This window comes from Lepisosteus oculatus, chromosome 13, assembly GCF_040954835.1.
Source record: "Lepisosteus oculatus isolate fLepOcu1 chromosome 13, fLepOcu1.hap2, whole genome shotgun sequence".
Classification (NCBI taxonomy): domain Eukaryota; kingdom Metazoa; phylum Chordata; class Actinopteri; order Semionotiformes; family Lepisosteidae; genus Lepisosteus; species Lepisosteus oculatus.
In genome coordinates, this window is record NC_090708.1 from 31,866,828 (window position 1) to 31,881,678 (window position 14,851).

Genomic DNA, 14,851 nt, shown 5'->3' on the forward strand with positions numbered 1-14,851 from the left:
AAACTAAATTAGGAAGTTTAACTGTGCAGGTGTGTCTTATCATTACCTGACTGCTAAATCCTAAGGGTTAATGATTCATTAAAATCCTAAGCTTCTAATTATGTATTCCGATATTAATGTAAAAAATTCTGGTAACAGGCACAGAGTGTATATTGAGACTGCTGTGCAGATATTGCTCTCCTTGTTGACTGATCTGTTTGTTTGGCAGGTTAGAGGCTCATGTGTGTTGTGCACTCTGGACTTTGTAAGAAACATAACACAGAGCATCAAATCATGTTTTTTTTTAAGATATTGAACAACTGATAGCATTTACTAAACATTTTTATTGAAGACATCTGAAAAATGCCTAAAGCGAAGATCTTCTAATAGGCTTTAAGCTCTCAATGTCGGCATGCATTTCAAGACGGGCTAGAAATATAATTAACTGTTAAAATAAAAGCTGAGAATGTTGTGGTGAGAAAGAAAAACTACCCTAATGAAATTCCTACTGTACCTCTTCACATATCTGAATAAATTTAACATGAATAATTTCATCCTGCTGTGAATCAAGCTGAACAGTCTGTCTTTATGGCCAAAACTCAAATACTGTATGTAGAGGAGCAAACTGGCTTTAATAAAAATGAACAGCCAGGGCTAAAACACAGAGAAAGCTGTCAGTTTTAAAGTGATTTATTTTTCTCATTTATTTCATGAAAAATATTAAGGGATGTTTTAAAGCAGTCAGAATTCTTATATTTCACATCCTTTAAATTCTATTCATGAACATAATTGAGTGCTGACAGTATGAGTAAGATATCATTGTTAGAGAAAAAAAAACCCTCTTAGTAATTAATGTATAAAATTAGCAGTTTGTTTTGTGTATTTTGTGCAAAGCACAACCAGGACACAACCAGGATGTTAATTTTGAACATTAATAGCCATTAAAAAATAGGTCATGGCAAACATGTTGTCTCTGTTCTTATCAAAGTCCAAAATAGAGGAAATATATTTTTGCCACATAGCCATTAAATGTCATTTCATTCTTTTTCATTTTCAATTTTTCCTAAGAAGGTTTTTGACTTCTATTAGAATGAGCTCCACACTTATGTGTTTACAAAAGGTTCTGATGATATGGTAATATTCAGAAACTACTGCAGAATTAATAAATTGTATGTGCTTACACATTAATCTCAACTAAGCAGAGTACTGTAATGTACTGTACAGGAGTTTGGCACACTAAGACAGAGAATTGAAAACATTTTACACTTTTAATATTGGTCCAATATTAATATTGCTACAATCACTAGGAAAGAATTCATGTCATCTTGTTTTGTGTTATTTCACCCAATTCCTTGCAAAAAATATTAAAGTATCTGTTAATTTCAGTGGAGAGCAACTAAATACTCCATTAATAGCCATAACTAACCAACTAATCATTACCTAGTATTTGCTGAACAGAAACTTCCAAGACTATATTAAACACCAAAGGAGCAAGGTTTGCTTTTGACTAGGGTTGTGGGAATTTGGAACAATTGTGTTAAAATGTAACCATCGTCAATTGCAAAGATTTTCTTCTCCCATCTTTAAAAAAACTCCATACGTGTTCATCTCCATCTTAAAGAGGACCAGATAACACCTCTATCTCATCAACTATCTACCTCAGCATTTCTCTGTCTTCTCTGCCTACAGTGTGCCTACCATTTTCCATTAGCAGGCTCCAGTTGTCACAAAATAATTCTGAGATTTTACCAGCAGCACTGAAACATTATTCCACACCTGGGTTATTTACAGTGTAATCTTATCAATGGACTGTTTGTCTGTCATGATTTGTTATGGTGCCAAATAACACCTTCACTGTTTAAGACAACTTGTGTCAATTTAAGACACCACAGTAAAATGATATCCTCATTTAATCAATAGCCTCTAAAACTGAGATGCTGTTCTTTTTTGTCCAATTAAATCAGCAATAAGAAAGTTAGAAAATGGATTGATGATTGTGTGGCTTATATATCACTATTTGGCACCTTGAGGTATAAAGGCTTTTCTTTTTTATGAAACATATATTAAGCAAGAAAATATTTTCTTGTTTTCTTGTCATCTAAAATGTAAAAAAACTTTTGTAGTAGAGCACATGTTGTGCTTTATTGTACTTTATTGTACTTTGCGCTTTAAACACAATACATATATCTTCCAGCCTGAAGATATTTCACCACAGGGAAAGGCACAAAAAGGGGTTGATTAAAAAGTGCAGAAAAAGGGTAATCAAATTATATGAGATTAGGATGAGAATATACAAATATGTCAAGTACTATACCTAAGCCAGGGTCTTTCAATTTAATTGCTAATAATGAATTATTATTCTTATTGCCAAGGGCCAAAATAGAGCTTTAGATGGGCCATAACCAAGCTTTTCTCCATTCTGTTTTTCTGGAATGTCTAAAAATAATACATTTACAGGATGCTGAAGGTAAAAATAGTGACAATAAATGCTGGAGAACTAGCTCTAATATTTTTTCATTTTATCAGGAATTTTAACAAACCCTGCTTTTCCAGTCTTTCAACATCACTCCACCTTCACAGAGCTTCAGCAGTTTGTAGATATATAATTGCCTGCCATAATGCACAAAAATGCTCTGGTTTACTCCCACAATCCAAAAACATACTGGTTCTGTAGGTCGGTCGGAATTCCGACTTAGTATCTCAGAATTGCGACTTAGTAAGTCAGAATTCCGACTTAGTAACTCAGAATTCTGACTTAGTAACTCAGAATTCCGACTTTATATCTCACATTTGCGACTTCGAAATAGCCATATTTCATTGTCCTTTTGTTATTGTTACAGATTCGGGTTCTAGGGCATGTGCCCTCGCCGCTCCCACCCTAGTTCGTGCCTCCCTGCATTGGCTCGAACCCAGGTCTTGCCAGCTGAGCTAAAGAACACTTTCTTTAACCCCAGAGGCCAGTATCCCTGTTATGTGCAGGGGAGGGCGTTGCCGTCACCACACTGCAACCAGATCGTACAACCTGTATGCCGGCCGTTCCATTACACTATTTTCATGAATCGTACAGGATCATAGGATCTATTAGCCTGAAGACTTGTCTTGTACAGTGCCCTGATGAAAATCAAATTAATTACACTAATTTTTATAGAATCCCATTTCTGCCAGTGAGGCTCCCATAGTACCCGGATGGAATAGTGCACGGTGGGCTTTTTAAAAATAGTTTTTATTTACGGAGACAGAATATGAAATAAGATACAGAAATAGGCACTTCACATCCAGAGGAATTCACAATTATAAAAGCTGAAACATACTTTTTACGTATTTCCATTGTATGTCTTTTTTTACTTAAAAAAGAAGGTCTTCTTTAGCTCAGCTGACAAGGTACGAGCCAGTGCAGCGAGGCACGAACTAGGGTTGGAGCGGCAAGGCCACAATCCCTAAAGCCCAAATCCATTACAATGACAAAAGGACAGACAATGAAATATGGCTATTTCGAAGTCGAAATTCTGATTTACTAAGTCGGAATTCTGAGTTACTAAGTCGCAATTCTGAGTTGCTAAGTCGGAATTCTGAGTTACTAAGTCGGAATTCTGAGTTGCTAAGTCGCAATTTTTAGATACTAAGTCGGAATTCTGAGTTACTAAGTCGCAATTCTGAGATACTAAGTCGGAATTCTGAGTTGCTAAGTCACAATTCTGAGATACTAAGTCGGAATTCTGAGTTACTAAGTCGCAATTCTGAGTTGCTAAGTCGGAATTCTGAGTTACTAAGTCGGAATTCTGAGTTGCTAAGTCGCAATTTTTTAGATACTAAGTCGGAACTCTGAGTTACTAAGTCGGAATTCTGAGTTGCTAAGTCACAATTCTGAGATACTAAGTCAGAATTCTGAGTTGCTAAGTTGCAATTCTGAGATGCTAAGTCAGAATTCTGACTTACTAAGTCGGAATTCTGAGATACCATAGTGCGTTTTTTTTTTACTCCCTGGCGGAAACGGGCTTCCATAAGTATCTGTGTGTGCCCTGAGATGGACTAGTGCCTTGTCCAGTCTGTACCATTCCATTCTCCCATTGCTTGCTCTGGCTCACATGTGACCCTGAATTGGATGAAGCATTTAAAACCTAGAAGATATTGCATAAGCGTAACTTAAAGCCAGGTTGGTGACTTTAGGGTGACTTTGACCAGCATCTTCCATATTTGTTTGAGAGATTGATAAGTATGACAGATATGTTGTGAATGCTGAAACACATAAACCAGAGTTTTATGTTTTACATAAAATGTAGAAATATTATTATTTTTTCTAATATATCTGAAGTACTTTCTGAAGAAAAGAAAATGAGATGAAAAGGAGCTTCTCTGCTTCAGCTCTGCCCTGAGGAGTAACAACAGACAGTATTGGCAGTACCAAGATGCAGTGCCAGCAGATAATGCATTACACAATTAAACATTACACAATTAGACAATAAACATGAAGAGAATATCATTACAGAATGTGCTGCTCAACTGAAAATGTGCCAAATTCAATAAAAAAACAGAGGTTGCAACAATGGAGCTTGCACACATCAAGATAAAAAATTGACAAACATGTTTGTAATGCCACTACTGTTTGAATATGCATGCATAATCCAAATCACGGTGTATAATATTTACATTAGGTCTGCATCACACCGAACTCAAGCTGTTCTTCTGAACATTTAACAAAGTGCATAGCTGTAATGAAATCTATAGTTTGCTGGTTAAATTATTTCAATGTAGTAACGCAACAACACTTTGAAATGTGCTACTTATTAACATTTTTACATGCTCAGCAACAGTGAGTGTTGCATACATTGTTCATTAAATATAGACAAATCTCCAACAAATAATTTGTGGAAAAAATGGTTTAAAACCATTTACTATGACCAATTTGTCACTGAAGTGCAAGTCATGTGGGCAAGGCAACCAGAAGCAGTGCCTCTAAAAAGAGCCTAGGAGTTGATGCTTTGATTGTGGTGATGTGGCTAATGAAAAAGTACAAAGAATACTGGGAAATGAAGTATGAAGTCCTGTATACCCTAGTGAGTTGAGGCTGCAGTACTATATTTCTTCCAAACTACTATTATGAACATAATCTGTAACTTTTATGGGCAAATACATTTCATGCAGAGATTCTGGGCTATCATAAAACATGAGAGTGAAATATAAGTGGCTTATTAAATGAACCCAAGACCTGAGATAAAATATATTCTTGTGAATCAGCATATTCAGCAGGTTTTGTTACAGTTTTTTGAATATTGCCTATTTTGCAATATGATTGCTGTTGAATTCAGAGCAGCATTATATTTCATGAACTTATGAGAAATGTATTTTAGAGGGAGTTGTTTCAGGTTCATATAAGATGCTGTCACATCAAATATTGTCAACATTTTTAATAACCAAAAAAAACATCTAAATCATATACAGAAGATGACTACCCTGGTTTGGGTTTTTGCAGGAGATTTTACATGTTAGAAAAAAAATACATTACTAACATCTGCTTATCTCTTCCCTGTAGAGGCATTTACTGTATATGGCATTATATGATATGAATCCTGATATAAGCACAGAGTGAAAGGACTCATGCCTCAACTGTGTGTTCATATAGAGTTATATACACATTAATGTTAATGTGGGAAGACTCTTCAGCGGAAGGTGAGGTGTCATGTTTGTGTGTAATCTAAATGTTTTTGTTAATAAATGCCTTGAATATATTAGTGATTGTGAAATGAGGTTACAAATTATTCTTCTTTGACACTTAAAATTCTAATTGCATCTGTCTCTAAGCCTATTATTCATCATGGTCTCATACCCAGATGGTGGCCATGATAGTAAATTGGATCTGCTCCTGTTCCTATTTAACTGTCAAAACATTTTATTATTTTAGTTAATTAGTTTCTTATACTTTTAATGCTTTTGAAAGTAAAGAGAAAAAAAAACTTCTATTTCCCAACCACCTTCAGCAAAATACACTGATATATGCTTAAAACAAAGGTTTTTTACTCTCATGTTTGAAACAATAAATACTTACTGTATAATCCTTCCAGAACAGTTTGTAATGATCTACAAATCGAGACTTAATATTATGAAAATGTATGTTGCATTTCCACAGTAATATTTAAACTAGTGCATGCAATTTTCAATCAATCACCACTCAAATGAAGTCAAGAGTACATTGATAGTTCTCTTATAATGATACAGTTCATTAATTGTCATTCTGTTTATAATATGTTGCTAGTTCATTTTGCTAGTGTGGACCAGATTGTATTTGCATACTTCACAGTAAAATGCTCATATTATACCCTTACTTTCTTGCAGAGAATTAAAATTTCTTTCAACATCTGTCTCTATTCCTGGGGAATTGCTCTCTGCAACTCCATTAATATGACTTTTATGCAGTCTATTAATTTTCTTGGGCACATTGATGGATGTGATTTCCCCTTGTTAATCTTAGCCCTGTTAACAAGTCTAAAAATTCTTTGACATGCTTAACAAAAGAAATATAAACAAAGACAATGGAATAACATTACACTGTCAATGGTATAATATCCCACCTTTGAGCTGTGTTTTCTTCTTAAAATTTTGCGACAAAAGTTAACCTTTTGTTGTCTTTTTTAAACATTTTTATTTATTTTTTCAAGAAGGAAGAAAGCAACATATTATAAAAAGCGATTGTTGTGTGTACAGAAAATGTTAATCGGTTGAAAACATTTTGCCATGGTTATGGTTTTATGAAGCTCTGGTAGCCCAGACAGCAAAGGTGTCTAACTCCTGACTGGAAGGTACCAGGATCAATCCCAGATAGGATAGCAAGTGATATAGCTCAATCTAATTTCTTCCAGATGGCTTTCAGGACCACTCAGCCTGCTTTCCAAATGAGTACCAGGAGTTAATTCTTCTGGGGGTAATAGACCGGCTAGAGTGTGATGCTGTCCACATCACCACATCACGTCCACTTCTGGTGTCTGATGGTTGAGAAAAATGGTGGCTCTTGCCCCCCATTCCCATGAGCCTTTATGGCCTGAAAATTTATGACCTAACCTAAGCTTATGGTTTTATACAGCAAAATAAACAAAACCAACCAAGTGAGAACTGAAGGTATCTCAGCCTTCATTCGTCCTTTTGAGTTACATATCACTTAAATCCACTACCAAAAAAAAAAGACAGGATTAATGGTAATATTTTCATCTTTCTCAATCAACATATTATGTACAGTAAGAAAAGACCTTGGCCTTTTGAAATGTTATAGCATTGGAAATACAGATAAGGACCATCGAAAAAGGAAGTTAACACTGATAACTCTAAATAATATGTATAATAGGGTATTCTGAAGCTGTCAATTTTATTTTATAAAAAGATTTTAAAACAAAATTTTGAGAGGAGGTCACACCTTAATGTTGCCCTCTCCTGCCCATTTAAAGTGTAAATAGCAGATTTCTTGTTTACTTAGACATTTAGTTTTCACATCCTTCCCTCCACAATTGCAACTACGTCTTTGCAGCAGCTCTCTTGCTCATCATTTATTAACAAAGTAGTGGTGGATGTTGTTATCCTTAGCCAGATGAGTTACCACAATACATCTCACTATATGAATTATGCCTCTTCTCCAGGTTAACTAAGGCTTGAGTGAAGTACTGAAAAAAATCAGTACTGAAACTTCCCTGTTTCATATTGTATCCTATTCCTGGTGTATAAGACTTGTCATTTTGTTCTTAAATGAAGGAATGATGACTAAACGAAGTTTATACTGAGGACATAATGGATATACAGCAGTTAAAATATGAATATGAAATATAAATATAAATTGTTGAAAATTGGAATTCCGACAGTACATGCATGCAATGATTACATGATGATGTTTGTCATAATGTGGCTTTTTAACCTTCAATGAGGTACAATACATTACGGGCACATTGGAACTGGTATAATCCTGGAAAATGTTCCAGGGTATCTTCTGGGATACTTTCACAGAGCTTTTAGATGTACTTAAACACTTCAGTTTATACAGTATACATCATCCAATCAACACCTTTTTTTCAGTTCAGTACATAAAAGCTTTCAACATGTCAGAGAAAAAAGAACCAAAGGTGGTTATGTGTTTCATTAAACATAGCTTTAGAATAAGGAATGCTCTGTAAATGAATAACAGTTTAGTTTCTAAATATATAGAACTAATATTGTGTGTAGGTCAAAACAAAAAAATAACAGCCACTTAAATGTTGTAATATTTGTAAGCACATATTATTGCAGGTCTCTATGGTCAGTGATTTTCTCAAATTATTTAGCATGACATTTCTGTCAGCCCTTACTTTTATACCTGCAATAGTGAGACAAAGCTTTTCAGGCTGGTTTGTATGCTGTGCAAGGAATCAAGATTAATGAACATAAGGAAAGAACATTCATCACCTATCACTCTCTTTCTAATAATCTGGCCTGAGGGATCTATGTGTAAGATGGCCCTGGAGTGATAGTGCCTTATTTTACACTTTACATTTGCTACATTAAAGCACCTCACTGCATAGTCTTTGAATAGTACTTGAGCATGGTTCTTCAAAATACCACACGGCAGCAAGAATGATGAATAAATTGACCGTGAACACAGTGGAGGTAGAACTACAATATGTTTGAAAGTTCAGTAAAGCTTTCATCATAATCATCAGCACAGTGGAGTTATGGTAAAAATGCAAAAGTATATTAATATACTACCATGCCACATGCTGCCAGCAAAACAGACAATCAGTGCACTATAATTTAGGGCAGTAGCCCTGTTAATAAGTTTTGCTGTTTGTGGTGGCTATTTGCTCGCAGCTCTAATTCTAACCTGGATGAGCACAACATATGTTCAGCATTTTTTAAAACTAAGTTTTTACTGTATGAGGGAACAGTTTTTCATTGCCATTCTCTTTTATTGCTTTCTGGGAGAATATATAAATTTTAGGGAATTCATATATGAAGAATAAGTATTAACTTTTAAGGACTAAACACACACAGCAGTGAAATGTACAATTTATTCCTAATAAAACTGTTTTTTGCTTTCACTTTACCTGTTCTGTACAGTTTTCATTTAAATGGGGTGTCACTCTGCACAGAGATCTGTCGAGACAATGGTACTAGACCAGTCTTTTCTTTCAGATCCATTTTGGAACTTTGCTGCTTGTGCTTATTCCAGATATCATCCATTTAGAGCCAGTGGGTGTATTACACCTGCAAATAAGACATGACACATTCCAGTAGATATGAGAAGGACTTCCCGATTTACATACTATATATATTATCCTACACTTCTTAGCACTTTAGGATTAAACATGTGCTACACAGAACTCCAAGAAAAATTTCATTTCACACAGATTTCTTTCAGTTATATTGCTATTATTGTGTTGTTTGGCACTACAACAGATTATAAGAGCCAAACAGTCTGTTGATAAAAATACAGTGTAAATAAGCCAGGTATGGAAAGATGTTTCAGTGCTGCTGGTATTATCTCAGGCTTTATGTTTTGTGGTGGCTGGAGGCTGCTAATGGAATATGTAGGGCACACTTTAGACAGAGAACTGCTGCAGTCCAGATTGGAAGAGATAGCGGTGTTAAAAAGGTAACCTTGTCATCTTTAAGACAATCACATCATTTCATTTTAAAAATAATAAATAAGAAGAAAGATCCAATTTTGTCTTTATTCCATCAAAGACATTTTTATATTTATGCCCGTCTCTATGATTGAATTATACTGTATAAAGGACCAGAGAGAAGGCAATCCAATTAGAAGATCATCTTTTCTGCTTTTGCTTCCTATTATATGGTTGTTGGCTAGACACAGTTTTGGTATGCAAGAAACTAGACTTGCACATCTATTATTTTAAATAATTGTATGGAATTACAAACCACTGCATTTGAAAATTATGGATTATATTGATTATTGATTGGATAATAGTTCTAATAATAATAATAATCTAAAAAAGTGTAGATAAAAATATAAGAAACAGTTAACTGCCAAAATATAATAAATAAACATCCAAAAATGTTATTGAAATAATATACCTCTATTACTGCATATGCTTACTATAAGAAAATATTTTTAAGTCTAAGTTTAGTCTAAGTATTTTTTGTATTTAATTTTAATTTTAATTTTAATTATTAATTCAATAATTCTTGTCATTAAAGATTGCTGAGATTTTTTTTTCTTTTAAATTGTTCATAATCCTTTGCCAGCTGGACAAATGTGCCTCATTTGTTTTCAGGCAAAACTGGAAATTTAATTTAGGTTTAAGTATCAGTCAATGGATTAAACCCAGTGTGTGCATAAGTACTAGTCAAATATTCTTGATCTTGTTTTCCTGTTCCTGTTCTTCTTCTCATCATTGCAAAGCTTTTAATAGGAACAAGGAACAACAATTCGGCCATGGAGCCTTCTTCAGGTGTGAGAATGACAGGACAGTAAACAACGGTAATGTAGCGGGAGAAGAAAAACTGGGAGAGAGGAGGAGCGAGAGGGACAGAAAGAGTGGCCAGTCATGAAGTGTGAAGTCAGGGTAGTTGAAGAGAGGTGTGAAATGAAACCTACATTGAATAGAGAGAACTTAGAAGAAAAGCAGTCTGTCGTTGAGAGAAGGGGGAAGGTGTTATCCTAGCTGCAGGATAATTTTAGTTTCTGTAGTCTTTCTGAATTATGAGTTAGGAAAACTATCTTTGAGAACACAGACAGAGAGATTAGTGTGATCATGGCCGTCAGAGGTGAAATGAGTAGGCTTGGAGAAATCTTTAATCTTCACAGCCCTAGCATTCTCTGAAGCGGTCTCTGAGTCTCCTTCCTGTTTACCCAATGTAGATGGCTGGGCATTTACTGCAAGAGATACAGTAAATAAGGTTGCTGGAGGTACAAGCTGTTATCTGAGTGAACCGGAATTGTCCTGAGGGGCCTTGAATGAGCGTGGTATTAGATATGTACTTGCAGGTGATACAGCGAGCTCTGTTGCAAGGGAAGTGCCTGGTGTGGATGGTTACAGAAGGCAGTCAAGGGAGCTGTGAACAAATAGGTTATGCAGATTAGGTGGTCGGCGATATGAGATGTTGGGGTGGTCTAAAGAGGGCCCCAAAGGAGAGATCATCCTGTAGGATGGAAAAGTTGTCATTAATAGTCCTGGGAATAGGAAGTGTGTTGGGGTAGTAGGGAAGCACCAAAAGAATGTGGTTGTTATGGCGGGAGTTCCTGATTGAGTTGATGGTCCAAGGGATGTTTTTGGCTTGGGCAAGGCCCCTGTCAATAACACTGCTAGGGTATCCTCTGTTGATAAAAAAAGAGTACATATTGAGGGCTTGGTTCTGGAAATTGAAGTAGTCGCTGCATAATCATCGCAGATGAAGGAACTGTGAAAAAGGGAAATAATTTTTAGTGTATTTGGGGTGAAATGAGCTAGCTGGAGATAGCTGTGTGAATCTGTGGGTTTGTAATAGACCAAAGTAGAGAGTCGGGGGTAGTTAATGGAGAAGTTGATGTCTAGAAATGGAAGAGTAGTGGAAGATATGTTAACTGTATATTTGAAGGACGGGTGGAAGTTGGTGAAGTGATACAGAAAGTACTCAAGCTGGTCGTTAGAGCATGTGACGGCACCGATGCAGTCATCAATGTATCGCTTGTGGAAGTCATGGACATTGGAAGTGTAGGAATTAAATAAACATTCTTCTACCCAGCCAACAAAAATATTGGCATAGCTAGGTCCCATTCTGGTGCTCATGGCAACTCCACTAACCTGTTGGTAAAAAAGGTTATTGAATGAGAATGCATTCTGTGTGAGAACCAATTCTGCGTTCCAAGGTTTACCAGGGTGCAGATGGGTGGATCAAGCACTGTGCGTTTGTCCAGCGTGTGCTTGAGGGCTGTGAGGCTGTCATTATGGGGAATGACGGTTTCAAGAGATGTGATGTCCATGGTAAAAATGTAGCATTCGGGGCCCTGAAATTGAAAATCATTAAAAAGTTGGAGCGCATGGTTGCCGTCCTTGATGTATAAGGGAAGACCTTCAACCAGCGGTCTCATAAGCTTTTAATAACTGCTTATCCAATTCACAGTAACGGTGGACCAGAGCCTTGGGCACAAGGTGAGACATACCCATGAACGGATGCAAGTCCATGACAGGGCAAACATGACTCAATTAAACATAAAGTCCCACCAATTTATTTTGTAATATAAGTAAAATGAAAGCAAATTAAAATAACAATAACTAAAGGCATACTATGCATATAGAGATAGTGTGGGTGTAGCCATGTAAACAACCTCTAAGCCTGTATTCTAGGAGATAACATATTGTATTTATAATGTTTTAGGTGAGGAAATGGCATCAGGTGTGATTGTGAATTCCTGACAGCTGAGTATGATTGAACTTGATCTTGAACTTGGCTATTGCCATTCCTCCCAAACTTTCATTATAAACTCCATTTCACTAGGAATAACAATGTCCAATAATTAAGTATACTGAAAGGATAATAGAGTGTTTTATCTTTAACTCAGTCACTCATTGTGGTTAGTTTGGAAAACTTTTGATGTGCTCATACTGACTATATTAAGTTTACATACTTGATAAAAAGCTATAATGTTTTAACCTTCTCTATGAATATTTGATGTTGTAAAACATGTTGTAGTACTTTTTAAAATATATATATATAACAGTGAATATCAATGTGGAATCATGTAACTAAAGACATTTTGGTAGCTGAAAATAAAAATAGTTTCTTCAAGTGTTAACAATATATTTTTTTAATCTAAATATAATATATAGCTAGAAGTAGTACTGTATTCCACTTTCTTCATAAACATCTGCATCACTTTCTTTGACTCATTCACTTTTGATTATTTTGGAAACAATCTAATATGTTGGTTTCAGCTATGTTACTGAGTGAATCTTGACGAATCAATGCATGCCTATCAGCCAGAAGGTCCCAGGCTTGATTCCTGGTCAGGAAACAAGTTTTATTTCTAACAAATAAAATCTCCTTATCTAAAGATAAAATAGTAAACAATATGTGCACTATATTGACATTTTTATTTTATTTTTATGTATCAAAATGTTAAATATTAAAATGATATTTTAATAAATTAAAATAATAATGAATACTGTCAACAGTGGGAGTAAAAACAGTTCTACTGTTTTACAAGCCTTAAAATTAAATCACATATATCTATAACAATAATAATCTAGAATAACAAAGTGTTATTAAAAATTCAAAAGAATACTGACGTATAATAACGTCTCTATACATTATTAAGAATATTAATCTACTAATAATAAATTATTTCAAACTGCTTGAATTTTATTAAGGGTGATTTTCCATTGTTTTCACAACCTTCGCTTTCCCGATTAATCGTTGCTGAATTTTACAATAAAACAAAATACAGATTTTCTCAATGCAGTTGAAAACCTAAAAGAGGGACATCACATTCACAACAAACTATAATAATATATTTTTATATACCTGGCAATGTAAATATAAAGCAATTGACTGTCCAGGAATCAAATTGGTCACCTTCTGAGTAGAAGGCAGCCATCTAATCCATTGGGATAAACTGCTGCTTGAGCATAAGGTGCAACATTACAGTCTATTAAAACATTTCATTAAACAATTCGACTATAAGGGCAGCAAAAATTGGTGTATTGAATGTCAAAATATTTCAAAAATATCCACAGGTGATATTTCTAGCTGCCAGCATTTCTTTAGTTACTGTACATAGTTCCATATCAATAATTCCCTGTGGTAGTGGTAGTGGTACTACAATTAGTACTACAATTTTTTTTCAACAATAACAACAGCCAAGTACAGTGTTCTTATTACATTTACTTAGAAAAGGATAAAACATTATAGCTTTTTGTGAAGTATATACATTTTATTAGGTAGAACAAGCACTTCAAAACTTCCACTGTGTGTTACTGAGTTAAAGACTTTGATGCATAAAAGCTTTATGAAGAAGGTGGAATACCGTTATGTACTTTATTATTTTTATATTTAGCTACCATTACCATCTAATGTATGTACATTTGGTATATATTACATATGACACTGTATGCCTTAAAGCCACTACAGTACAGAATGTGTAAAATATATTTTTCATAATCAAAATTTAAAGCTAAATTGTTTGCTAATTACTCGTTGCTGAAATTTGTATAAAAACAAAATATAGGTTATCTCAGCTGGGATGTTAACCTGAAAGAAGCACATCACATTCACAACAAGGTAGAGTATAATAATAAACTATGTTTTTATAGTTCAGGTGAGCTAAAATGTGGGAGCAAGGTTGACACATGTCAGAGGTGACAGAGAGGTCAAGAAGAACAACATACAGTGAGAGTAGATAGGTGTTAATGACAGAGGAGATTGAGGAGAATGAGTCTGGTAGAGCTGAGTGTCGAGAGGCCGTGGTAATGAATTTGGAGCAAGGAGAAAATCAGAGGATTTGAAGAAGGAGAAGAATAGCAATACAGTTGGGGAAATAGGAGAAGGTTGGGAGTGAATAGCCTGAGGATGAGTGGTAGTAGTTGAGAGAAGAAATGAGCTGTTGAAGAACAATACAAAATTGTAAAATTGGAAATTGAAATTATACCTTTGATTTTGTAGAGAGAAGTCTTGTGTACTGTTTGTAGTGTGTCACACCACACTGTGCTTGTGTAGTGCTTGTAGTGCTTCACACCACCTCAGCCTAGTACAAATACATTTGAAGTTGATATAATCAAGGTTCAAAATTATCCTTTGATACCATTGTGGATTTAGATAGATCACCTGAATAAATACCCTAAACAACATTTCAAACAGAAATTTGAGAAAACAAAAATATTTTAAAAATATATAATAAAGCATTTAAAAAAAATGAGCCTGA

General features: G+C 34.9%; 1 protein-coding gene across 7 annotated transcripts in view; it reads left to right on the forward strand.

The window, feature by feature from the left end:
* Window positions 1–14,851, forward strand: part of LOC102686692 (neural cell adhesion molecule 2) — a 791,770-nt gene that overhangs the window by 77,067 nt on the left and 699,852 nt on the right. The window lies entirely within an intron of this gene.